This window comes from Megascapheus bottae, chromosome 9 (assembly GCF_031878675.1).
Source record: "Megascapheus bottae isolate mThoBot1 chromosome 9, mThoBot2.hap1, whole genome shotgun sequence".
NCBI lineage: Eukaryota > Metazoa > Chordata > Mammalia > Rodentia > Geomyidae > Megascapheus > Megascapheus bottae.
Genome location: NC_143517.1, coordinates 56,535,839 through 56,561,846, shown reverse-complemented (window position 1 = coordinate 56,561,846; position 26,008 = coordinate 56,535,839). Strand labels below are relative to the sequence as shown.

At 46.3% G+C, this 26,008-nt stretch overlaps 1 long non-coding RNA gene across 2 annotated transcripts in view; it reads left to right on the top strand.

The window, feature by feature from the left end:
• The first annotated feature begins 14,379 nt into the window (after positions 1 to 14,379).
• Positions 14,380 to 26,008, top strand: part of LOC150059224 (uncharacterized) — a 46,898-nt gene continuing 35,269 nt past the window's right edge. The window contains exons 1-4 of one of the 2 annotated variants that reach the window (XR_016536612.1): positions 14,380 to 14,641; positions 16,849 to 16,957; positions 17,469 to 17,534; positions 24,740 to 25,082. This is a non-coding gene — a long non-coding RNA (uncharacterized LOC150059224). Of the gene's footprint in view, positions 14,642 to 16,848; positions 16,958 to 17,468; positions 17,535 to 24,739; positions 25,083 to 26,008 lie in introns of those variants that run through there. The other variant, XR_016536611.1, reaches the window with a different exon arrangement.

Sequence of the window (26,008 nt, the reverse complement as noted above, 5' to 3'; positions counted from 1 at the left end):
CAAATTTCTGTGCAAACTGGTTAAAGAAGCTTAACCTAAGGCCTGACTTCGGTGAATAGTAACCAGATTTCCTTTAAATGAGGCTAGGATTCTCTAGTAGGTATAGAAGACTTGAACCTGTAGCCATTGCCACTCCCCTCAAGTGCAGTCTCCACTCTTGCACATCTGTTACTACTCTTTCCCATACCTCTAATTTATCCTGTCTCACTTTCCAAAAATGACTCTGGTCCCTTCATCTTAAGGGGAGTTGATGGGCGAAGATTCATCTTCTATGACTTCTTCAAGCTGATTCAGGGGCGTTGTCTCTGTACTTGACCAGGGACCTTAAAAAGCTTAGCCTATTTTACCGAGGGGTTGCCAGGATTAGCTATCAGGAACAATGATTTGCTCCAAACTAGAGATCATATTCAACATTTAATAACTGCACAAACCTTCTTTGGCTACAATAGTTTAGCGTACTTAGCACCCATTTGCAAAGGCATTTTCCTGATTGTCTGGGGAACTTAATCCCTGCGACTCTAACTATGCTTCAGTTGCCAGATCTAAACAGATCAATAGGGACACAAGCCTCAGATCCACAAACTTTCATGAAAATTAGCTCAGTTAGAACTTTAAACTACCCACTATCACAGATGATTGACAAGTTCCTGTCCAGTTATGAAAGGCATGGGCATTAGTAAGCCATGCTTACAAACTATTCTATGACCTCCCGGCTCTGATTAATATTGAATGGCCAAGCACGAGTGACTCTAGGATCTGACACCATCTCTGCCATCCAAGCAGAGGCTTTCTGCATCTGGATGCTTTATTTCTTTTGTCCCAGTAGTGTCTCTCCATACAGGAATAAACATCCCATTGGCATTTCACTTTGTTGATTGCTGGACTTGAACTCAGGGTCTGGGTGCTGTCTCTCAGCTCTCCAGCTCAAGGCTAGCACTCTGCCACTTTGCGCTCCAAAGCAACTCTGCCTCAATAGCACTCTGCTGCCAGATCACAGGGACTTTGCTTTGCCCGGGATTGGCTCAAAACTGCAGTTTTCAGATCAATGAGTCCTACAAAAGGCCACATTACTCCAATTAAAGCAACAAGGTGGTCAACACAGAAATAGTCTCTAAGCATGATCTTACCTGGAACTTGGTGAGGGTCAAAATTACATTTGAATGAGGATCTGCTGTTCTTCTCCATGGGCCTGTTGGAGATTGCTATTAAGTAACTTACAAGAGCAAGCTGAAATAGCAATTAAACAATCATTTTGGTAGTCCTAATTTTCCTTTTTTCTCTTTCTTGAAACAAATATTTAGGACAATTTCACTTTCAAATTTTGTTCAGAAACCCATTTCTAATGTTCTTTAAAACTTTTACTGATATTTGCTTAAACAATTAACACTTTAGGCTTTATTTGTATTTGAAAAACCTTTAAGGGCCCAAGAAACTCCCTTTGCCTTCAGGCCTCCTAGGGCTCAAGCACTCCCTTTTTCTCCAGGTCTGCTTGGGTTCAAGGAACGCCCTTTGCCTTTTAGAAGAGGCCCCCCCCTTTTTTTTTTTTGCAGTTTAGATTACTTCCTAGAACTCCAGTAACAGTTTAAACTCCAGCAAGTTTTTCCTTAATGCAAGAACTACAATCATCAGTGCACCAAAAGTCCAGACATAGTTTCCTTCTTTTCTAAAATATATCCAATTGCGAAGTAGTATGAAACCAAATCATAAGGAGATAAACTTCTAAACATTCCTTTTAAAACCCTTCTCCCCAATTTAATACATTTTTAGTGGCAGTTTAGGAAATACTAGTGACATCACCCATATTTTATTATCAGATTTCCAGTGTCAGTTTGCAAGGAAAAAGATAGATAGGATGAAGACGGTCCCCTCTGCCGATCTGGATCTGACCAGGTTTAAATGAACAGCCTCTATGCCAGCTTACTCTTTTTTTTTTTTCCACCATGCATGGACCCTCCCTAGGGCCTGTCCCACCATGGAAACCCAGAGCCGCACCTTTGCCCATTCACCTCTCACCCCCAAATATGGTCACACGGGGCTATCCTAAGTTTTCCCATCCTTTCTCTTGGCATTTGATTACCTAAACAGTTTTAAAAGACAGGCAAAGTTTTTGACATTGATAAACAAATTCACATTTAAATCTCTAATACATGTCTCCAAACTTTAAGGAAATAAATTCCAAATTCCCTAATGCCTCTGTGCTGAACAGGATACAATGTTTACAATGTAAACAGCTGTATGCATTGCAATACCAGATTTTTAAAATGCAGATTTCAGGATCTTTAGAAAAATACTTACCAGTTTCTCTTTAACACAACATAATAATCCTTTGAGACATAGGAAACATTTAAACCTAATACTTTTCTTGAAGTTTAAACTTAGAATTACCCAATTGCCTTTGTGTTTAAGTATAAATTTATCCATTGTTTTACATAGCATGCTGACAATTTAACCTTGAACAATGTTCACTCATACCTGTTCACACACACACATTCATACTCAAAGATCTTAAAGCATGCAAAATTAATATCGGCCGTTCATATTCTGGAAATTTTAGTATCATGAGGTTTTTGGGGTTTTTATTTTGCCAATTTTATTCTTGGAGCTGACAACCAGGTTTTAAAACAAAGCTTTCTAACAAGGCAACTTAGCTGAAATTTATTCTTCCAGAGCTTGTTTCTGATATCAGACATATTACTTTTTGCACATGAAAGTTAAGTGGGAGTCTTAAACCTAGAAGAACTAAGACTGAAGTCTGTGTCCTGCCACCAACTGTCTCCACACTGTCACTTCAGCAGGTTGTTAGGAAAAAGGAAACTAGACTGAGCATTCAGCTGCTTTGTCTGGTCTCGGCTCACCTCCACTGCATCCGAGTGAGAGGGGCCATACCAGGCCCTAGACCTACCCCAGGTGGGGACGAAACTTTTATTTTCCAGAAATAATTAAATAGATACACAAGGAAAAACAAGAATAAGACAGAAAAGCAGAGACTTTTAAGAAACTCCTAAACTTCTGATGGCATGCCTGGCCTTAAACTACCAGAGTGATGGAAAGACCGTGGGGCCCTGAAATCGGGAATTGAGGGGGCGCCTCCCCTACAGAAATTTCCATTCCTTGGTAGATGGCCGGCGGAGGCCATCCTGACCTACTCTCAAACAGAACCAGACATTGACTTACAACAGAAAATGGGACTCAATCGGATACATTTAACACAACACGAACTCAGATGAACGCTCTCACCAAACAACTTATTTAGACATGTCTTGCAGGTGAGACTTTCAGACATGCCCTGTTACTGACAAGAGATCCAGAAGGGGGTCAAGGCGTCCCTTGACCGCCCAGGCCTTGCTGCGTCCAGCTTTTTTTTGGCCCACAGTGCACTTTTTAGACAGACATACAGGGAGGTCGGCCGACTCTTACTTACCTTCGGAGGCCTTTGCTTTAAACCTGGGTGTCTTTTCCAAAAAAGGTTGTTAAAGGAAAACCACTGTTTCTAGAAAAAAGCAATCTTTTATCTCAATAGCATAAATATACAAATTATTAGGAATTGATGAAAGACTTGGGAGCCCTGGTTGGGTGGCCCCCATGGGCATACTGCAGGGAGATCATGAAGAAACCTGTATTTGAAACTTGCATTTGCCTGATCCTTTTTAATTTTAGTAGCTCCACTTGTTTTTCCCACCAATAGACCACTGCTCCCCATGCAATTAGACTGTGGCCCCTAGAATTGGGGGAGCAGTTCTATGCTAATTTTTCATAACTAATGCAGTCATCATAGAATGCCACAACATCCGTATCTTGTCTCTCCATAGAGATTACAGGGCAGGTCCTCTTTAAAAGCAGCGGCTGGATGGCTCTGGCCAGGACAAGGGCGTGCCAATTGCTAAGATGCTGCTAGGCCAGCTACACCCAGGAGCTGGGGCTGCGGCAGTTTTTAGGAGCTGGGAACTTAAAGCCTGAGAGACAGGCAATTGTAGTGACAGCTATCCACCTCCCCAAAGATCTTTCCTTCATTCCTGCACAGATCAGTTTGTGGTCTGTGGTCATACAGGGGGCCAGGAAGCTCAGCCTCAGTTAAATTCTTCCAGTCTTGGCTGGTGAGCTGGTAAGCCAGGCCTTGGAGGATGGTCTCGGCCCAGGGCGAATTAGGCCCATCCTCGCAGACTGCTTTCTTAAGCTCTTTTAGGGTGGACCTATTGCCCCCAGGGTTAGCATTTACCAAGCATGTGGGGAGGAGTAAAATGGCGGCTTGACCCACCCTTTCCGTTCAGGGGAGGAGCTGCCATGATATGGCAGGGTTAACCTCCTCTTCCAGTTTAACACAAGGTGAAGCACGGGAAGATGAATAGTAAAATGGCAGAGGCCGCTCTGTCCCCCAATTGTCTGCTGCAAATTCCGGGGCAGGAGCACTTGGTGAAGGGCTCTGGGGCCCGATCCACTCTCAGCGTTGACCGAGATGTCTCGGGCGGGCCACTCCGAGCTGGTCACACAATCACTTGGATCCAAGTTTTCCTGGAAGACAGCGTTCCTCAGCCTCACAGGCACTCGAGCCGCACGTTGGGTGCCATTTGTCCCGTCCAGCGGGATGTCAACTAGGGCCAAGAACCTAGAGGGAGGAATGAAAGGGACAGGAGACACGAAGAAGGCAGCAAGACAAGCGTTCTGATCAAGCTGCGATTTTTTTTTAATATTTATTTATTTATTTATTTTTTGCCAGTCCTGGGCTGGAGCTCAGAGCCTGAGCACTGTCCTTGGACTTTCTCAAGGCTAGAGCTCTACCACTTGAGCCTCAGCACCACTTCCGGCTTTTTTGTATGTATGTGGTACCAAGGAATAGAACCCGGGTCTTCATGCATGCTAGGCAAGCACTTTAACCACTAGGCCCCGCGATTTTTATTTTTCACACAGGGGTTTATATACCTCTTCAGGAGAGGCAAGAGGGGGTTGGGGTACTGCTCAGGGTAGGAGGTCAGGTGGTAGGATGTTTGCATATCAACACAAGCAGGCATGCCTTGCTTAGTAACCTAATTTACAAAATGTTGCCCTTAGGACAGGGAACTATGCAGGCATATTCTTACTGCTAAGAATTCAGGGAGGGGGAGAATGTTCCCAGCAAGAATCTAATGGGTGTTAGGGCTTAGAATACAAACATCAAGGGTCTGTTCCTACAGGGAGCGGAAAGTGGTACCAGGCAAGTAATATCTGACCTCAGATTTGATCTCAGGGAGACTTGGACAGATGCTCAGTTTCTTGGATTTAAGATAACACGATATTGTAATTAATAAGGCAAAGTAGAAGCGTTCCTTCTGCAGGAAGCTGGTTTCATTTATTCCATTGCTACCCCTGCTCTGAGTTCTGGGCTCTCGCAGTGGATCCGTTGGAGCCATGGACTCAGGCGCTACACCAAATCTAATCTTACAGAGAGGACCTAGGAAAGTCTACCACTAACGACGCTGCTACATGCTCTTCCCCAAGCGTGTCTGCTGAGGTGCCAGTGCCACACTTCCTGTGCAGCCTGTCTGGTGCAAGAAAAGCTGGGAATGACTGCTTGCTTTCGCAAAAGAAAAAAGAAAACGTCCATGTCTGTGGCTGTAGGCGGCCACAGAATGAGGTCTTCTTACTGTGGCATCAATAGACCCTCTATAGTGTGGGCCCAACCTTCCCATTGTCGTCTTGCAGTTAGTAGATTCTTTCCGACTCGAACTAGGAAGGCAGCACTACACTAGTTCCCTCTCCCTCCACTGACCTGGACGTGCAGCACTCTTCTTTTCAGTCCTCCCCAGATCAAGCCTTTTCCTCCTGTTGGAATACTGCCTAGCCATATAGGACTTTGTTCCCCACCAGATCCCCAGCAAACCTTCCTTCTTGTTAGAATGCTGATCTCCCCAGAGGAATTTGGGGTTGTGTTTGGTCTTGAAGGAAACTAGTGGTGCCAGCTCAATACCGCACTCTCACCCGCAAAATTAATATACTGAGATCCCATCTCCTCAACAGGAAGGTACTAGGTGGTAGAGCCCTTGACTTTATGAATGTCACAAACAGGATTAGTACCTCATCAAAGGGGCCTGAGAGGCCTGAGAGACTCTTGTGGCTTCTCCACATGAAGGCATATTGAGACCACGTCACCTATGAACCAAGAATCAACAGGCCCTGACCAGACACTAAAATTACTTCCACCTTGATCTTGAGTTCTCCACACTAGACTGTGAGCAGTAATAAGTTTCTGTTGTCTATAAGCTTCCACATCTCTAGCATTTTATTCAAGCAGCTCATATGCAAATGACAAAGTTTCTATGAACATTCATGTACAAGATTTTATGTGGCAATGTCTTCAGTGTTCTCAGGCACATAGCTGTCCTTGAGAATTTGTGCCTAGCTGGGGAAGGATTTTGAGGAACCAAACCCAGGTTTCATAAATAATGTGAAACCACTGCCTTCAAAACTTATATTTCCAAAATAATGCCTACTTATTATCATGGAGGAAGGAAAAGGTAGTATATTAAAGAATGAAAAAATGTTACCTTGAGCTGATCACTTGTCCATAGTGCACAGAAAGAGGAAGACATCCTTTGTTTTACTACTCAGTTGCATTTCTGGTCCATGAAAAGTCTGCCTTGAATGAGGCTCTAGTGGTCATCTGAGAGAGGTTTTATTGATCCTCTGCTTCTTCTCTACAAATCTGCCCCTCAGAGGGCTGGACATATAAGTGCTGGAGAAACAAAAAGTAAAATAAGACATGGTTCCTGTCCCTAAGAGCTCCCTGAGTGTATGGAATCAATACATGAGAAGCACAGTGTTGAGGCTGAGAATGCCTCAACAGCAGTACAGCACTTGCCTCAATACATGAGGTTCTAGGTTCAGTCCCACCAGCACCAGTGATAGAGGAGAAGGAGGAGGGGAGGGAGAGATAATAGATCATTTGGTTGGCAGATGCGGCCAGGCAGTACATAGAAAGGTCCGTCAAGATGAATTTCCAGTGGCAGAAGAGTTCCCCCAGGAGCACAGTTGAGAAAGAGCATATCCAACACAGGGAACATCATGAGTGACATGCTTGGGTGGGAGAGATTGGTATGACCAGCTAGTAAGAAGTGTGGAAGGGATAAAGGGTGTGGATAGAGGGGAGAATTGTTGGCTTTTTATGATCTTCCGCTTGATGAAGCTGTCAGTGGAAAGAGGAACTTTAGTAAAGGAGATGATCTGGGGGGAAAGATGGTACACTCGATTCAGAGCCCATTACATTTAACCATAAGACAATCTGGTGGAATGATAAATTACTGCTGGTACGTCACACGAGAGGTGAAGAGGGCATACATTGTAGGGAGGTGTGATATATACACCCAGGAACACATTTGTTTCTGCCCCCAACCCATTCAGAAAATGATCTGAGGGCAAATGCAAATAGGCACGATGGAATTTTAAAAATTGGGAAACTGGATGAAGGAAAATTAAATGAAATTCAAAGCACCCAAGTGTATATACATCATCTTCATAAGGTATGGATTATATCTTGGAGGAGAATAGCACATTTGGCTTTGGCCATGTTTTGATTCCTCCTGAGTGAGAGAACTCTTATCTGGCAGTCATCCTCACAGATGTGAGTTGACGGCTCTGGGGTGTGCGGTCGATGCCTTCAGTGCTCTCCCTCTGTAAGCGTGACCACCACAAAGTGGTTGCATGTGGCTCTGGGATTTGTACTGCCCACCGAAAGGGAAGCACAGAAGCAGGTCACACACCTCAGTGGAAAAATGTTACGCATTCCAGGGATTGAGAAGAGAGAAAAAAATAGAAAAGTGAGAAGGAAAAAGAAGACAAGAAAAATGAGAAAGGGAAGGAAAATGGGACAATCTCTGGCAAATGAGTCAAGAAGAGAAGCTGACAGAAAAGGAGAGTGGACAAGAAGTTGATGGAAAGGAGACAGAGCACAGGAAACATCGGATCTCAAGGATTAAGGCAGAGATTCTTCCTTGGAGGGCAGTCTCAGTGGGCATCCACATGTGCCCAGACATACAGCCAAAAAGTGGTAGAACTAGCCTTTGAGTCCTGTTTGTTTTTTGTTTGTTTGTTTGTCAGTCCTGGGGTTTGAACTCAGGCCTGGGCACTGTCTCTGAGCTTCTTTTGTTCAAAGCTAGCACTCCACCACTTGAGCCACAGCACCACTTCTGGCTTTTTCTGGGTATGTGGCAACCAAGGAATCGAACCCAGGGCTTCAGGCACCTGTGTTTTATTTTTTTCTTTAAATAAAAACAGTGCTGCTCAGGCTGCCCTCAAGCTGCAGTCTTCCTAACCTTGGCCTCCCAGAGCCCTTGATGACAGGCAGGAGCCCCTGGCATCTAGCCAAAACTTAACGACAAAAACAAAATTCTAAAATCAAGCGCCTAACAGCATTCTGCCCAGGGAGTGTTACGTTATACACCAGGTGCTGTACTTGGTGCTTGCACCCACCTCCTTGTCAGCTGTGGTTTGAAAGTCATCCGTCATCTAGGGAGTGGCTCCAGCTTCTCTGATGTCTGTCTCGCTGGCTGTCTTCTTTCAATCCACCCACTCTATTTCCCCTTAGCTTCCCACTTAGGTAAGAGGTTCAGGCAGCTGGCAAACCTTCAGCACTTGCTGGAAGAATCCTTTGTTTAAGATCAGTGACATGATGGAAAAATGTCTAAAAGATAATTGAGATCTACCACATTTTAAGCGCTGACCAAAATGATCACCCTGTTCATACTTGAAGATTGCTAAAGATAGCCAGGTGTGGTCGTGTCTGCCTAGAAACCCAATACTCAGCTACAATCTCAGCATGTAAGGGTGATGAGGTAGGAAGACCATTAGTTCAAGGCCAGCTTGGGCCATATCTTAAAACCTCATCTTGAAACAAAACAAAAAGACAAAGATACTTTACTATGTGGAAAAGAATTGGCCTTTGAAGTTTGTTTTTTTTTTTTTCTGGAGTCCTATTTCCTCTGTCCCTGCCTGTTCCTGCACATGGAGCCTTTTTGTTCACTCAACAACACCTATACAACAGCACTTATTGGGTATCTACTATATGTTGTGCACTATTCCTCACTTAGAAAGATATGACGTCTCTACTCTGCAGGTAAAGAGCCAGAGGTTGGGACTAATGAGGCAGAATCCTGCTTATCAAATGTGTGACCCTCCATTAGTCTCTGGAGCCCTCTGAGTTCCAATTTCCTCATCTTTAAAATGGGCTGAAAATGAGAAAAACTGAAGAACTGAAGCTATCTTTGTGTGAGAAAGTTCTCAACCAAGTATGTGGTATAGGCCAGCACGTCAGAAAATGGTAGTAGCTGTGAGGACATTCTAATACACTCTTGCGTTTGCTTGGAATTTTCCTAATTATCTAGTCCCTACATCCACAATTTAGATCTTGATTCAAGCAGGACTTGCTCATGGCAGTCCTCTGGCAGGGTGTTTTCTAATATGATCTCACCATGCTGCTTACCTACCTGAGCCTGACCATACTTCACCTGCCACCATACTATTATTGATGATGTTGTTATTATTGTTTCAATGTTGACAGTTAAATCTAGGAGTTTGCACTTGCCAACCATCTGCTCTACCACTGAGCTGCCCACTCCCAAATCCCTGCATTCACATAATAAACTTATGTCTGCCTCACACCCTCACTGGCCATTAGATCCCAATCAGATCAAGATCTGGTCTATTGTTCTTGACTGTTGTATTTCAATGAAAAAAACTAAACTAAAACAATAAAAGAACAAATAAATAATGTTGTGATATATAGAACTGAACACAGTTTAATAACACTGAGATACTATTTTAGGGATGGATGAGGGGGAATAAAACCTTTTACCATCCAAGAGACCAATTAGTAGCTGTTCGGAAGCTAGAATGGAAACGGGATGGGAAGTAACTTTCTCTTGGCAGCTGAGAGATAGTGTTTGAAGTAGCATGGGAGCACAGAAAGAAGCTTACAGTTCACCAGGGCCGTGGCTTGAAGAAAAGATAATGGTAGCTAATATTTGCACAGCATTTTATCGTGCCAAATTGCATAATAAAATGTGTTGTAAACACATTTAATCATGTAATTGCTGTGCCACCTCATGAGGTAAGCACAGTGTGTCTGGATCCACCCTGGGGGTCAGGCTGAGACTACGAGCGTGCCTTCTCAGTGACCTTCAAGACTGGGAGTCAGGCTGTGAGACAGCCAGCGTGCCTTCTCAGTGACCTTCAAGACTGGGGGTCAGGCTGTGAGACGGCCAAGTGTGCCTTCTCAGTGACCTTCAAGACTGAGGGGTCAGGCTGTGAGACTGCCAAGTGTGCTTTCTCAGTGACCTTCAAGACTGAGGGGTCAGGCTGTGAGACTGCCAAGTGTGCTTTCTCAGTGACCTTCAAGACTCTGGGGGTCAGGCTGTGAGACTGCCAAGTGTGCCTTCTCAGTGACCTTCAAGACTGAGGGGTCAGGCTGTGAGACTGCCAAGTGTGCTTTCTCAGTGACCTTCAAGACTGGAGGTCAGGCTGTGAGACGGCCAGCGTGCCTTCTCAGTGACCTTCAAGTCTGGGGGTCAGGCCGTGAGACTGCCAGTGTGCCTTCTCAGTGACCTTCAAGACTGGGGGGGTCAGGCTGTGAGACGGCCAGCGTGCCTCCTCAGTGACCTTCAAGACTGGGAGTCAGGCCGTGAGACTGCCAAGTGTGCCTTCTCACCGACCTTCAAGACTGGGGGTCAGGCCGTGAGACTGCCAAGTGTGCCTTCTCGGTGACCTTCAAGTCTGGGGGTCAGGCCGTGAGACGGCCAGCGTGCCTTCTCAGTGACCTTCAAGTCTGGGGGTCAGGCCGTGAGACGGCCAGCGTGCCTTCTCAGTGACCTTCAAGTCTGGGGGTCAGGCCGTGAGACGGCCAGCGTGCCTTCTCAGTGACCTTCAAGACTGGGGGTCAGGCCGTGAGACGGCCAGCGTGCCTTCTCAGTGACCTTCAAGTCTGGGGGTCAGGCCGTGAGACGGCCAGCGTGCCTTCTCAGTGACCTTCAAGACTGGGGGTCAGGCCGTGAGACGGCCAGCGTGCCTTCTCAGTGACCTTCAAGACTGGGGGTCAGGCCGTGAGATGGCCAGCGTGCCTTCTCAGTGACCTTCAAGACTGGGGGTCAGGCCGTGAGACGGCCAGCGTGCCTTCTCAGTGACCTTCAAGTCTGGGGGTCAGGCCGTGAGACGGCCAGCGTGCCTTCTCAGTGACCTTCAAGACTGGGGGTCAGGCCGTGAGACTGCCAAGTGTGCTTTCTCAGTGACCTTCAAGTCTGGGGGTCAGGCCGTGAGACGGCCAGCGTGCCTTCTCAGTGACCTTCAAGACTGGGGGTCAGGCCGTGAGACGGCCAGCGTGCCTTCTCAGTGACCTTCAAGACTGGGGGTCAGGCCGTGAGACGGCCAGCGTGCCTTCTCAGTGACCTTCAAGACTGGGGGTCAGGCCGTGAGACGGCCAGCGTGCCTTCTCAGTGACCTTCAAGACTGGGGGTCAGGCCGTGAGACGGCCAGCGTGCCTTCTCAGTGACCTTCAAGTCTGGGGGTCAGGCCGTGAGACGGCCAGCGTGCCTTCTCAGTGACCTTCAAGACTGGGGATCAGGCTGTGAGACTGCCAAGTGTGCTTTCTCAGTGACCTTCAAGACTGGGGGGGTCAGGCTGTGAGACGGCCAGCGTGCCTTCTCAGTGACCTTCAAGTCTGGGGGTCAGGCTGTGAGACTGCCAAGTGTGCTTTCTCAGTGACCTTCAAGTCTGGGGGTCAGGCTGTGAGACGGCCAGCGTGCCTTCTCAGTGACCTTCAAGTCTGGGGGTCAGGCTGTGAGACGGCCAGCGTGCCTTCTCAGCGACCTTCAAGGAACTTTTCCTTTCTGGAGCTCCTGCCCTGGCTCCCGCGTCTGGGGTGTGGTTTGATGGCCACCACCGGTGGTCTCTGCGGGTGGAGTGCTGGGAAGATGGGTCCCCCAGAGGCTCAGGGGGGAGCAGATGGGTGCCTGCTGATCAGAGCTCTGCCCTGGCTCTGGAATACTCCGTGCCCATCCTGTCCCTGTGAAGGCCACCCCCGTTCCCGCCCCCTCCCCTCCCCTTCTCCCTCCTCCCACCTCTCCCCCTTCCCTCCCCTTCTCCCTCCTCCCACCTCTCCCTCTCCCCTCCCCTTCTCCCCCCTCCCCTTCTCCCTCCCCCTCCTCTCTCCCTCCCCTCCCCTTCTTTCCCCCCCTCTTCCCCTCCTCTCCCCTCCCTTTCTCCCTCTGCCCTCCCCTTCTCCTTCCCTCCCCCCTCCCCTCTCCCTCTCCAGGCCAGGCGTGGGGTGGGGTGGGGCATGAGATCCCAGGGCCCTTCCCAGCCGGGACAGGCCGCCCCCAGGATCCGCCCCATGCAGAGGGCTTTTCCCCCATCTAGGTCCTCCCCCTCCCTGACTTCCCCACCTGACTCTGCAGGTCCACCCATCTTCCCCCCCCACCTCCTCCTCCTCCCCAGGTCCTTCCCCAGAAGTGTCAGAGTCCTCCTGGCTGCGGTCCACCCCCCCTCCCTCGCATGTCCAGGCTATCCCAGCCCAGGCGGCTCTTCTGCTCTTCCTCCTGCTACTTAGCTGGGCTTTGTCCTTTCTCTGGAGTCGTGTCACCCCCTGTTCGCTCAGTAGACATTTATTTTAGGGGGGAATGTTGGCAGACTCAATTAGATAACCGAATGTGAGAACAAACTGTGCATTGCTATTAGATTTGTGACCATTTTCCATGGATGTATTTATGAGTTCTTTGAATAAGCTGATAACCACAGTGGTTGATGAAACCATTGGAAATGCCTCGGTACATACAAATGTGTACTCATTCAGAGTTGTCTCTAGAGAGAGGGAATTATGAAAGGAGATCATCCTCTGGATCATCTGTCCAGGAAGCAGAGGGGTGCTGGCTAGGAATCGGAAGTCCTTTCCACCCAGGCCTTTCCTGGGCCGAATGCCTACCATTTCCCTAAGACTATTTTCCATGCGCAGTAATCTAAGAACTCAGACCAATGGATGGGAAAAGTGCACTGGGTCCCTCCTTTTACTTTGTGCCCTTTGCTGAGGAGAGTGGGCCGGTCAACAGGCTAAACTAGTGCGCTCCCTTGGGGGTGGGGAGGAAGAGGAAGAGGAAAAAAGCTGTTGATTACAGGGGCAGAGCCCAAACTCACTGTCACACCCCTGTCAGCCACAGCTTGCCAGACAGGGCAGCCACCTCTCCTAGTATCTGATTCTCTCTGGCAAGTTAGTCTCTCCCATTCTTACATCAACTCTCCAGGCCAGCCAGGTCTTGTGCACTGCATAGCACACCACTCACATCTCATCTCTCCAGCACATGCACACAGGCTCACTGCCCTGCAGACAGATCCATCCATTCTTCCTCCCTTCCTCCCTCCCTCCCTCCCTTCCTTCCTTCCTTCCTTTCCTTTAATTTAATTTCAATTTTGGAATAGGGAATATATTCTCAAGGTTACAAAACAAATATTTTTAGAAGATGAAATAAAAGGGCTATCTCTCAGAAGCTCCGGGCCTACTGTATACTATTCTGAAGAGACCATTTGTTAGCATTCTCCCCACTTCAGGTCCTCAGCCCCTTCTACTACATTTCCCAAGCTATATCATTGAAAGCCTCCTCCTCCCCTACCTGAAATCCACCCTGCCCTAGAACTTCCTCCGGGATAGGTGGGCACTCCCACTCTCTGCCCACTTTCCTCCTGCTACTAGCCCTGCTCTACCTGGATGGACCCAGATGCCATGTCTCTCCCTCTCCCATGGGCAAGATGCCTTCCACTTAGAAACTTACAATTCTCCTTCTGTCCTGCCTCTGCATGGTCCTGTGGGATGGTTGCCTGCATTATTTGCATGTTAATTTGCTTATGTTTTTCCGTACCTGTTTCCTTTCCATTCATGATCAACATTGGTTTGGTGATTCTTGAGGTTTTGCTTCTCAAATGAACAATAATCCCCAGTCCCATGTCAGAAGATGATGAACAATAGTACCATTTCTAACAGATACATAGTTTTCTAGTCCATATAAACTTAATCAGTCTAAACCGGTGGATATTTGCAACCAGGCAGTGTCACAAAGTGCAAATATCACTTCCCAGTTAAGAACTGGAATTCAAGTGGAGTTGTTAGATCAAAGGGTAAGTGGATTCATTGTTTTCCTAGCCACTACCAAATTCCTTGTCAGGAGAATTGCACTTATTGTCAAACACGTATATGAAGAGATCTAATTCTGAAAATTACAGCAGGAATCACACTCCCACAAATACCCATTGCTGAATATCCCCTTTGTGCTGAGCACTGTGCTAGCCGTCTTCTATGATCGCAGTCAACCACCATCCCAGCCTTCTGGAATAGGTTATCCTCACTCCTGCTGTCACCAACAATGGGGAGAAAGGTCTGCCTTCATGACCACCCTCCCTAGTCTTGGAAGTCTCTGGAAGTCAGGCAGGTGATGAATATTCATGCTGTTAATCATAAGAACTCTACCCCTCAGCCTCTACTGGGTGTTTGTGCCAGGTGCACCTCACAATGGCCCCAAGTTTCAAGTGCCACCTTTCACTCTCACCCAGGAGACAATCAGCGACTTTGATGAGTAGTGAGAGGCCTCAGGTCAAGATCACACAGAGGGCAGCGGATGTCCTAGGGGCTTGATCCCAGGTAAGCTGTTTGTTAATACCTCCCAACTTTAGAAGTTTTCAGATCATGCACTCACTTGTCAGTTGGATCTGCCAATGAGGAAACTGAGGCCCTTAGGGCAGAGGAAGGGGCTTGTGTAGTGGTTACATTGGTGAGGTGTCATATAGGTACCTGTGACATCTTAGCCCTGAGCTGCTCCAGGAGTGTGGTAGGTCTGGTCTGCAGACAGACCCGATATCTCCCGGCATGCAAGAAAGCAATGAATGTGGCAGCCATAACTCACACCTCAACCAGCAGGAATGCACAGGCAGCTCGAGCTCTGCAGCCCACCTAACTGGTTCTAGTCAAGGATTCAGTCTGGTTCTCAAGTTAACACCTACTATTATTTACATAATGACCACTAAAGTCAATTCCACACCTGCTGGGTGCCAGGTGCTATAATTAAGCACATTTCTTCCCTTAATCTTCACGATAGCCCGAACCTCAAAGAGTTTAAGTGATTTGCTCAATATCACTGTCAGCAATAGACGTGGGATTGGAGCCCTGCTATCTTTTATGGTTAAAAAAAAAAAAAAAACTCCCTTTTAGACAGGATGTTCTTTAGAGACAGGAAGCTTATCTTTCTGCTACACAGGCTGTAACTCCAGCAGGATTCTCCTACTTATTTATTTGATGAACCAGGAGAAACTTCTATCTTTGAACTTCAATTTCCCTCCCAGTAAAAAAGGGATTAATAATATCCATTAAACAATGATGTATTTATACTCACATTCTTGGCAGCATTCTTCACAGGAGTCAAAGGATGGAAACACCCAAGTGTGCATTCACAGAGGAATGGGTTAACCACAGTATGGTAAACTCACATAATGGAATACTATTCAATCTTCAAAAGGTAGGATAGTTGATATAATCTGTGACATTGTTGAAGCCTGAGAATATTGTTCTTCTTGCCATCAGCCAATCACAAAAGGATAACTAGTATATAATTCTCCTGGGACTTTGTCAGGCGCTGGGGGAGGAAGAACAGGTTCTTATTTAGCAAGGTAAAGACTTTCTGTTCACATAAAAGGAGCTCTGTGAATGACTATAGTGAAAGTCACACCATGAAAATGATTGAAAGGGTAGAATTTATGTAATGTATTTTTATCAAAACTTCTTTAAAAAAAAAAAACCCCAGGAAAACAAACCCTGTTTTGAAGAGCTGTGAAAATGAAAAGAGCTGATTCCATCAGGGTGTAGCACAGAGCTGGCTTAGAGGAAGAACTCACTTGACAAAAGTGGTGCTCATTATTCTTGGTTAGGAACTGCTGGGGGTTCCCCAGGGAAGCTGGTAACAAGGAGAGGAGAAAGAAGGACCTAAAGGCTGGCCCACTTCATTGGGTGATTGTCAGCCACCAGTAAGATCTTGAATGTGAACATGTCTATTTACTGTTAAAGCAAATAAACAGCTACACAAATTCAAATAGTGATTTAGCTCATATGCCAGGGGCTCCCAGTTCACACCTATAATCCTAGCAACTCAGGAGGCAGGAGATCTTAGGGTTGAGGATTGAAGACAGCCTTCAGGGAAAGTCTGTGAGACTCTTTATTTCCAATTTACCAGTGAAAGAGGTGAAAGTTGAGATGTGGATCAAATGGTAGAGCACTAGCCTTAAGTGGAAAAAGCCAAGAGAGAATGTCCTGAGCCCCAGTAACAGCAAAACAAGAACAACAAAGAAGTAATGGATCCAGGTGCCATCAGTGCATTTCTTAACTAGCTAGAATCTTCCTCTGTCTTCATCTTGTATTTATCGCAAGGTTGCCTTCTATGGAAGGTGGCTTCTTCAGGCCTAACCTGTCTGTGGAAACTTCTGTCAGAACTCTTTTCTGTTCGTCTGTTCAAGTATCCAACAAGGCACCTGTGCCTCCTCCATTTTTTCTGATATCAGCAATCGGGGCAGGAAGTTGACAAGCTCTTTGTCTCTGCTTCTCAGAGTCGGTTCCCTTCCAGTGCCAGTTTATCAAGTAAGTGTACAGTTTTCCCTCCTGTATGAACACAGGCTCTGCAGGCTGACAATCTTTAACCTCTGGGGAAGGGAAGGATAGGGAAGAGGAAGGAGAAGAATTGTGGAAAAGTCAGGGGAACTCTCTCCTGGGCCTCCAAGACTAGGTAGATTCAGGATACACACTGCCTACTTAGTTTTGATGGTCTTCATTACTTAAGCTCCGATAAAGAAAATATTTTTCAGGTTCATCTGGGAAATCCCATTCTGGAGTCTTGGAGCTCAAAAGAAGACAGTGGAAGTTTTGGCCCTGGCTCCTGAGCAAGCTGCCACTGTAGACAAAGAAGCACCAGAGGTGAGATGGTTTGCCCAAGTTCTGAAAGAGAAAAGTCCCTACCTGGACCCACAGCTCTCACTTCCTGGGTGGGAAAGACCATGCATCCCTCCACTGGATGAGAGTCTGGATGGGGAAGTAATGAGAAAGAAAGATCATCTTATTAAAACATCCATTTGCCCAAGAGGCTCTCTACATTTTTCACGAGTTAGTGAAGTTACATTTTAGACAGAACTTGCCCTTCACACTCCAGACCAGAATTACCACTTATTTGTCATTCTTCCTTAATAATGCCTCAGCGTGTATGACAGGAGGGCATGTGGATAAGCCATGGAGAAGGGGAAGAAAATAAGTTGAGGTAGCATGAACAACTTTCTTACTCACCAGAGTGAAGAAACAAGTTTGCTCAGCTGCAGTGATTAACAAGGGCCTTTCTCCTTAAGGGGTGGGAGAGCCACAGTAGCTTTCACAGTGATTGGCACCTACTGGTCACAATTTGCAAATGAGCCACGCAATGCTCCTTCTTCTACAGGGTTTGGAGGAAGTCATAGTTACAAGAAGGTGGTGCTGGCAATTAATATTTGATGCACATACTAAGGTAAGTCTCGTTGAAGTGGGGTGGTTTGTTTGAAGCCATATGGCAAACTCATATAGTCCAATTCAAGTGACCTGGGACTGAGCTCAGACTTCTTTCTGGCTCTAGAAGATTTTATAAGGCCAGGAAGTCAGCAGCCCTGGGGTCAAGCGAAGGCGAGGCAGCTCTAGGACACACCCAAGAGCAATCTCTGGTCAGGCATTCCTGGCAGCATGTGGTACCATACTCACCCACGCTTCTTCCATGATCAAAGTTGATAGGCAGATCTGACTGGCGACTGGGGCCAGACAGGGCCTCTGGGTAGCTTAAGGGCACGGAGAGGTCTGCCTTCCAAAAATATCTATCCCCCCCTGCCCATGTGGAAGCAAAACAGTCACCTAGGAAGCTTGCTCCCTTTGCTAGGAGCATCATAGACATAGGAAGCCTGATTTAAAAATTAAATGGCAATGTGTGTGAGCTACCTGGAGGCTTTAACCCTCCACGACACCCCTTACTTGGTAACTATTTATATCCCTTTCTAAATCCAAAGACGGGCCCAAGTATCGTGCATTCATTTCTCAGAATATTTCAGCTGAAGGAACTGGGCTTTGTTGTGGCAGATCCAGGGAGAAAGCAGACAAAACATAAACTCCATCTTGGACACTTCACTTTTTTTTTTGCTCAGACAGCCCAGTAACCTCCCATTACCCTTGAAATGGAATTCAGACTCAGGTTCTTCCCAGGACCTGCACACCAGACTCATCCCTTACCATTTACCATTTCCTTCTCATCATGCAAAAGCACCGAGCTCTTTCCTGCTGCAGCTCTCCTTCTACTGGTGAACCTGTCCCTCTGCTTCTGCCTCCTGTCTCTCCTTCCCGTCTCTCCTTCAGGCCTTGCCCCGTTTGACAGTCAAACTACTATGCACATAAGCAAAGTGTGCTCTCCTTTCTTTCAAAACTCTCTGGTAATTGTTTAACCTCCCTGAAACTTGAATGGGGTGTGTGTGTGTGTGTGTGTGTGTGTGTGTGTGTGTGTGTGTGTGTGTGTGTGTGTTAGAGTTGATCTCATGATTAGCAAAGTTTATATTTGTGCATTTACCTAATCCCTATGCAAAAAAATGATGAAAAGTTTGACTCTTTTTCAAACTTGAACAAATTTGAAAGTGCACCAGCCAAATGCTAGTGGGTCACAGCTATAATCGTAACCAGGCTGAAATTGAGGATCAAAGTTGGAAGCAAGCCCAAGCAGACAAATCTGAGATACTCTTCTCTCCAACTAACCAACAACGAGCTAGAAGCGGAGGCCTGGTTCAGATAGCAGAGAGCCATTCTTGAGCTAAAAAGCTAAGAAAGAGTGTGAAGCCTGGAGTTCAAGCTCCAGTACCCACACACACACAAAGACAAGTTTTATCATCTCAATTGAAATCCAACAAGAGAACTTTTTCTTTCTGCTCCCATACTGTCACACCCAGACAAGCGTTCTTTTCACAAGATAGAGCCAAGATAGCTGAAATGTGCTTTGCAGAGAATCGTATGCACATCATCAGTGGTAGTGCTGTGTGGTGGTGGTGGGTTCCGTAAGCCAACATATATTAAATACCTTCTTTAAAAAGAAATATACATAAGGTTATAAATTGTTGGTTGATGAGACAAGGCTCACAGGAACCAAACTCTGTTTCCCCAGGAACAATAGTTTATTATTCACTAAGTCAGATCTTGTGGTGACTTCCTAGACTATATAACTGCCACGAATAAGGAGAATAATCTGTATTTTCACATAAACAGCACACACATAATTCTGGAGACCAGGTTCACAGAGACAGGCTTCCTCCCTCGACTCTCAAGAAGAATCTTGCCTTGCTTCCGCCTAGTTTATGGTGGTTTGCTGATGAGCCAGTATCACTGGACTGGGCAGCTGAAGCTCTGCCTTGGCATGACATGGCATTTTCCCTGGGGTCTCTGCCTTGCCGTCTCTCCTTCTCTTGTCATACTAGATTCAGAGCCCCTCCTACTCCCTACAGTATGGCCTTAGCTTAACTCATGCCATAAGCCCTCAAAAGCCCTGTTTACAGAGGGATATGGATGGGGTGGGGGGTGCATGCTCTACCTCGGTATGGTACACACACATAGGTACACATATAGTGTTAACTTTTTTATGAGTGTGCTGGTAATGGGGCTTGAACTAGGGGCCTCATATTCTTGCGGGGCCTCATATTCTTGCTTAGCATTTTCTGCTCAAGGCTGGAGACTAAGCCACATCTCTACTTCTAGTGTTTTGCTAGGTAAGTGGAGATAAGAGTTTCTCAGATGCGTCTGTCTGGGCTGGCTTCGAACCACAGTCTTCAGATCTCAGCTTTTTGGGTGGTTAGGATTATAGGCATGAGCTATGGGCTCCCAACTTGCTTGACTGTGCTCATTTATTTAATTAATATCTTCCACCTCTAATTAGATAGCAAGTTTTATGACAGGAAATTGGTTTCTTTTTTTAATCCTTAATAATTGTTTTTTTAATCCCTAATATTAAGTCCAGCTTGAGACTTAGCTCAGGCAATATTTATTGAGAGCTGGGCACTGGTGGCTCATACCTGTAATCCTAGCTACTCAGGAGGATGAGATCTCAGGATCGTAGTTCAAAGCCAGCCTGGGCACAAAAGTCTGAGACTCTTATTTCCAATTAACTACCAGAAAACTGGAAGTGGTGCTGTGGTAGAGTACTAGCTTTGAGCTGAAGAGCTCAAGGACAGCACCCAGGCCCTAGAGTTCAAGCCCCATGACCAACAAAAGAAAAAAAAAAAGAAGAAAAATTATTGAGGATAGTTGAATGAATGAATGAATGAATGCATTTCAAGGCTTAGAATGTAAAAGATCAATGAGCCAGTGGGGGTGGGGAGCTATACTCTCCTGGAGTCATAGGCTTCTAGATTTCCTTCATCTATCAGGTTAAACAATATGGTAGCCAAGTAGATGAACTTGAAGCCTTAACCTCTGCCCAGTTCACTCCAACCACCTGCCCTGTTCCATTCTGTTTTACATATTCTGTTACTATGCAAGATTGATTTTAGAAAAGTGCTTTAATGTGCCTTCAAAGAGTAGAAACCATGGAGCCTAGCTTCCCATTTTATAGACAAGGAGACAGGTCTAGTGCAGTGCCCTTGGCTGCCAGCCTGTCATGGTAGAGGCAAGACTAACATTCCTGTCTTTGGAGCCCTGTTCCTGCAGCTTTGCCTCTGCCAAGACATACAATGGGAGTGCATTTGGAATTTGCTCTCCCTGGGACCCTGTTTTTCCCTCCAGAGCAACTTTCAACAGAAGGAATCTGAGCCCGTGGCATGTGACCCTTCCCCATCGCTCTAAAAGGCCCTTTGTGCCAGGTTCTGTAGAATCTCATAGGCCTGTTTCAGGCAGATCCATCTGCAGACAGGTCACAATCCTTGCCTTCATCTCAGCGGAGATGTGTTAGCCTTTTTGCTTTTAAACTCACTCTTTGCCTTCTTGGAAGCCAAGCCAAGCAGGGGTGGGGGGTAGGGGCAGGCTCAAGAGGCCCTGGGGCAAAAGGGGTGGGCTGGGGTGCCAAGGGAAGGGGGGATCTGTTTTGCAGACCTGGCTAGAGAAGAAAACTGTGTTGATTATCTCCCAGGCCAGCTGCAGAAACAAATGCCTTTGCTAGGCAGGAGATTATAAATAGCCCAGAATCCACTCCTAGCTGCTTGCAAACAAGGATTTTTTTTTCTTCCATGTTGGAAGAACAAGGCTTTCGAGCTCTCCAGAGTCACCCTTTTCAGCCTAAGTCCCAAGAGGGCTGTGATGTATGTCTTAGCGCCATTATTGGGCCCAAGTACCACATTACTTCGATAAGCGATGATTTATTCATTGCCAAGTTTTAAAAAAAAAAAAAGGTATTCCACTGGAAGTCCCCTTTTTATTTAGCATGCTGACTGGTGGGATCCGAGCAGCAGTCTCACTGCAAGTCTATTGTCTTGGACTCCCCTAGTCCCCTCTGCACAGGTATACACTGGTGTGGGGTGGGGAAGGTCGGAGGACAGGGTCACTGACCTGGAGATCCACGAGGGATAGACAGGGAGGGAGAAGAACAGGCCGAAGTTGACTGCTGCATCCATGTTCAAGGTCTTCCCTTTGAAGGGAAATCAGTGTGTATTATAAAAGGAAATTAGGAATCATGTCTCATGGCAAATACCCAAGACACCTTTGGACTGCTCATTCACGATGACCCTAAGTTTGCAGGCCAAGTCTAACGCACAAAATACTTAGCACATCCTGCCACACCCTGCCTCTTATTTGATCTTTACAACTGTTTTCATTTTGTTCTAGTTTGTTTTTAGAATCAACCAAGCATAATGTCTGCCTGTAGCAAAAAAAAAGAAGTTTTAAAGATTATTAAAAAATAAAAGTGAAGAAAATTATCTGACCAGAATCCCAACCTACTAAGACAATGATGGCTTTTCCATGAACATCCTTTCAGACCTCCTTAATTGGAGTTCATTTTACCTAAATGGGTTTAGATTATTGTATTACTTGGGCTCTTGGCAGAAATCGATGAAGTACTCAACTGGGGAACCAAGGAAAGGTAAATAAATGGACCATTTTGCATAGATGCAGCAGAGGTTAGGGGAACCAGCATGAAGGGTGACACTCGCCCTGTGTCCTAGTAGAAACTGTTCATCACCTTTAGGGTGAAGGGCAAGGAGATGGAATAGTTACTACAAAATGAAGCCTGGGGGAGGGGGAGATCTGTGGCCTTCAGGAAAACACAGCCAGTCCCAGCAAGTGAGCAGAGGCAGCGCCAGGAATCGGTGTCTTCACCCAGGGCCTGGGGCAAGAAAGTCTGTGAGACTCTAACCTCCAGATAAGCACCAAAAAAAAGTAGAAGTGGAGCTATGGTTCAAATGATAGAGTGCTAGCCTTGAGCAAAAAAAAAAATCTCAGAGACAGAACTTAGGCCCTAAGTTCAAGCCCCAGGACTAGCACAAAAAAGAAAGTTTGAGTTTGGGAAGAAAAAAAGTTTCTTCTCTTGGAAGTCCTGGCTCTGAAAGAAGAGATAATCCATTTCCAGGAGAGCAAAGCCTCAGTGAGTCACAGGGGACCAGAGTGAACCACATGAGGAAACATCATCTGAGAAATCGGACCTTAGAGGCTTGTCCTAGTCAGGGAAGGCGTTAGAGGGGAAGAGAGGAAGTGCCCGGGGAGACCGAGAGGAAGTTCATGGGAAAAGAGGAAGTGATGTCTCTACAGCGGTTTGCTGGTGGAAACATCTCTCCAGGCCTTACAATGGTAAAGCAGGGAGAGATGGATTTAGACCACTGAGGATAGGAGAAAGCATGCTACCTGTGCTTTCCGCAGACATTTCCTGCTCACACCTCAGTCTTCAGTTCTTCAAAAACAACAACAAAACAAGAACCAAACAAAGGGCTGGCAATGCAGGCTTGTGCAGAGGCTTGTTTGACATATGAAAGCGCAGGACCCAATATTTAGTAGTAGTTTAACCAGTGTGGGCTTCTTTCTTGCCCCAAAGCTGGGAGCCAAGGAAGATGAAATCTTTTATCTGATTTTTGAACTTCAACAAGTATTGATTGAGGAGACACACATAGAGGTAAGCCAGATTCTTTTCTCATTTTCAAGGAGCTTGGAAATGATCATAAAAGCCTCCTGTCTTTGTCTGGGCTTGTCCCTCTGTCTGGAACATGCTCATCTCTACCTAGTGAATCCCCTGACAGTCCTTCATTGTCCACTTACATGGGACATGAATGCAAATGTGCTGCTTTCCCCCTGCATTCCCACTTTACCTGCTAGTATCACTCTCTTGAGCCTTATTGCATTCAATGATTAGGACTTGGTTTCCTTTCTGCTTGTGCTACTCATTAACACAATGTGTCCCAGTCTCCATGCTCCCTGAAACATTCTCACATGAAAAACAAGATTTAACGTCCTCACCTGAAAAGTGAGAGAATTTAGTCTACATGCAAAGTGCAGGAAACAGAGTCTGACACCCAGGTAGGCTACTCAGTAAGTATGTGAATGATTATTCATTGCTGCTCACCTAGCACAGAACACAGAATTGATAGATGTTTGGTGAAAGAATTAATGATGGAAATTCACTACCAAAACGGCATTATAAAATATGATTTTTAAAGCCTGGTGCCAGGGGCTCACTCCTATAATCCTAGCAACTCGGGAAGCTGAGATCTGAAGATCATGGTTCAAAACAAGCCTATTAGCAAGGTCTGTGAGACCACCAAAAAGCCAGAAGCTCAGGAGGTAGAACATTAGCCCTGAGCACAAAGTAGAGCAATGGCCCTGAGTTCACACACCAGGAACATAAGAAGAAAAATAAAAGACTTTATTATAGAATGTCCTGGAATCAACAGCACATAAAGGACAAGGTACCTATTGCCAGATGGGGGGCATTGGTCTCCATGATAAACAGAAGCCTGAGAAGGGGGCATGGTGGTGCCAGGCAATGACCTAGGAGAGACCCACATGCTAAGTACAGAGGGGAACAGAAGGAGGAGCTGTTGTGGCTCAGTTCCAGTACTTGCTGCCAGGTTGGCTTGGAAAATGCCCCTAACCTCTCTGACCTTGAGTTCATACTGTAAAGATTAGGCCACACAGCCTTCTTCCAACTGAGTTGCCAGGAGGCTATGGTAGGGTAAGGTGGGGACACTCCAGGTGCAGTGAGAAGCAGGTGGCCTCTGTGTGTAATCCCACCATCCTCTCTGCTACTCTAAGCAGTGCCATGATTGGTCATTATTTGCAGCTCCACCTGGTGAGGTGCCTTTGGGCTTCATAGTCCAGGATTTCCTGGTTCTGGGAGCATGTGTTGGGATGATAACAGAATACTGGGGAGCCAGCAGAGCTGGCTGATTCCAGAACCCCCACAGAGCACCCATCTGCTGGGTCTGCCAAGGCCAGAGCAAGGAAGTGGAAGCCAGGGCAGGAGTCCCAGGGTCTGAGCTGAATGCCAGCTTGGGCACTGACTTTGTGCTTCCTGCGGTGTCCCCATAGGTGTCATTAGCCCACTGCCTCCCCTAGCCTTCTCCCAGGAGCAGCTGAGGGCTCTGGCCTCCATTGCCATGGAGATGGTCACTCTCTAAGGCCTTGCCTGTGGCTTCTGGCTGCTGTATGTCATTGATTGGGGAGGCCTTCCCACTTCTCTCTAAGGGAACTTTCCCTCTTTCAGACATTCATTACTCATTTATTTGTTTGGATTAGAAACATATTCCAGCTGCTCAGGTGCAGAAGTGAACAAAAGGAAGAAGTCCTGCCCTCATGGAGACTGGATTCCAATGGAAAGAAATGAAAACATGCAAATAACAGATTGATGCGCTAAGAATATATGAATGTGCTAACATAGATGCAGAGATGGTTTCTCAGACAGTGGAGCAAAGGCCTGAATGTAATTAAGGAACTGCCATGAGGTACAGAGCAAGAGGTTTCCAGACAGGAATGGCCAGCAGGAAGACCTCACAGCTGGGGAGACAGCATAGAATGCAGGAAGTGAGACTGTATTGATTTGAGGGCCAGGTATGATAGGGTATTCAACACCATGTCAAGAGGTTGCATTTTATTCAAAGGAATGGAAAGCTGTTTCCAGGGAAGGAATAAGGCAAAGAAGAAGATGTGGTTCTACCTTTCAAGTTTTGCTCTGGATGCTAGGTAACCTCTAGAAGCCTTTAGAATGTTGAAAAGTTAAGGAATTGAGTCTCCTCAGAAAGGAGCATTTGTGCCCAGCCTTCTGAATAGGTAGAATGATGGTCATGAGCCACCAACACACACTACTGCTTAGTGATACTTCTCTCTTCCAAGCTACAGCGCTGTAAACTTGTACATCTATGCTGTTTTAGGCCTCTGAATTTCTGGTGATCATCTACTGAGGAGACAGAAAATTAGTACAGAGAAAGTGGTCAACTGGACCAATCACCCTCCAATCCTGTATAGGATAGAAATGAAAAGTCTCCAGTGGTTTGGACAAGGTAGAGATCCCTAGAGATTGTGATCATATTTGTTCCATAGAGTCAAAAGCAGATTGCAGGAGAATGTGAGTGGACAGAGGTAAAATCTGGGATGGGGCCAGTCTTTGGAGATTTGCTAGAGAAGTAAACTTAGCAGTAGGGCAGATATGGGTGTGAGCTTAAGGGAGAGTTTCTGTTCTTGCTGCTGCTGCTACTGCTTCTCTTCCTTCTCCTTCTTCTCCTTCTCCTTCTTCTCCTTCTTCTCCTTCTCCTTCTTCTTCTTTGCCAGTCCTGGGGCTTGAAGCTCAGGACCTAAGCCCTGTACTTGGGCTTTCTCACAACACCACTTCCAGCTATTTCTATATATGTGGTACCAAGTAATTGAACCTGGGTCTTCATGCATGCTAGGCAAGCACTCTACCACTAGGCCAAATTCCCGGCCCCCTGTTCTTGCTTCTTAAGAGGGGAGGTACTACCGTATACTTACATGCTGAGTTAGGAGAGAGGGAAAATGTGAAGCCCTGGGTTC